Here is a 1,865-nt window from a genome sequence, read left to right on the forward strand (position 1 = left end):
ACAGCAAGTTCTTATGATCAGTGTAAATCGTAATTAGGTGTTTAGCACCTTCCAGTAGGTATCTCCATTCTTCCAGGGCAGATTTTATTGCCAAAAGTTCCTGATCTCCAATGGTGTAGTTTCGTTCAGCAGGAGAGAACTTGCGAGAATGGAAACCACATGGATGTAACTTCCCGTCAGAGGAGAACTGTGAAAGCACGGCACCGATGCCTACTGAAGAAGCGTCGACCTCCAAGAAGAATGGTTTGGAAAAATTTGGTTGCTGGAGTACCGGAGCGGACATAAAGGCTGCTTTTAACTGAGTGAACGCTGCCACAGCTTTGGAAGACCAGTGACTTGGGTCAGACCCCTTCTTGGTTAGGGCGGTAATAGGGGCCACAATGGTAGAGAATCCCTTTATGAATTTCCGGTAGTAGTTTGCAAAACCCAGAAATCTTTGTACCGCTTTCAACGAAAGAGGCCGAGTCCAGTCCCGAATGGCAGTAAGTTTTTCCGGATCCATGCGAAGCTCCGTACCTGAGATGACATAACCGAGGAATGGAATTGAAGGAACCTCAAAGGTACATTTGGAAATATTGCCGTAGAGATGATTCCTTCGTAGACGGAGAAGTACCTCCCTGACCTGTACTCGGTGCTCAGTGAGATTCTTAGAAAATATCAAAATGTCATCCAAGTATACCACTACACTTAGGTATAACATATCTCGGAAGATTTAATTCACAAATCCCTGGAAGATGGCAGGGGCATTGCTGAGGCCAAAGGGCATTACCAGATATTCGTAATGCCCGTCCCTGGTATTCAAGGCCATCTTCTATTCGTCCCCCTGTCGGATACGTATCAAATTATAGGCTCCCCTTAAGTCGAGCTTGGTGAAGACATGGGCTCCTCGAACCCTATCAAATAGCTCCGTGATGAGCGGCAAAGGATATTTGTTCTTAATGGTTATATCATTGAGACCACGATAGTCGATACATGGTCTCAAGCCTCCGTCCTTCTTCTTCACAAAAAAGAAGCCTGCACCCGCCGGGGAGGTAGAAGGGCGGATGAATCCTTTCAGCAGATTAGACTTGATATATTCCGACATAGCTTGGGTCTCGGGTAAAGATAAGGGATAAGTGCGTTCCCGGGGTGGCATTTTTCCTGGGATGAGCTCAATGGGACAGTCCCAGGGTCTATGGGGTGGCAACTGATCGGCTGCCTGCTCCGAAAAAATATGTCTGTGAAATCCGGATAGGCCTCTGGAATGAGCTCCTCATCCGACTTGGAAGATGCACGAAACGGATAGACAGGGGTGAGACAATTAGAATGACAAAAGGAACTCCAGGACATTATTTGTGACGACTTCCAGTCGACATGAGGGTTGTGAGTTTTAAGCCAAGGAAGACCAAGAACCAGATCATGGGGCATCTCCCGAATCACTAGAAACTCCAGATACTCTTGATGCAGAGCTCCTACCTGCAGCTTGATCGGCACTGTGCGACTTGAAATAAGACCATCAGAAATTTGGATACCATTGATGGCAGTCAAAGTAATAGGTCTTTCTACAGACTATAACTGTAAGCCCAGATTCTGGACACAAGAAAGGGAAACGAAATTCTCCGCAGCCCCAGAATCCAGCAGAGCCTTAACAGGTTTGGCTATAGACTCAGAAAACAGAGACACGGAGAGTAAACAGTCCACTGTCGGAGAAGATTTGGATGTAACCCCTAACTCAACTCCTCCGGAACCAGCTAGGACAGCCCGTTTCCCGGACGGGACTTGCAGAATTTGAGGAAATGATCCGCGGCTCCACAGTAGAGACAGAGTCTACCCTCACGACGGCACTGTCGTTCTTCCGGGGAGAGCCGAGATCGATTGATTTGCAT

Source organism: Pseudophryne corroboree, chromosome 9 (genome assembly GCF_028390025.1).
Source record: "Pseudophryne corroboree isolate aPseCor3 chromosome 9, aPseCor3.hap2, whole genome shotgun sequence".
NCBI lineage: Eukaryota > Metazoa > Chordata > Amphibia > Anura > Myobatrachidae > Pseudophryne > Pseudophryne corroboree.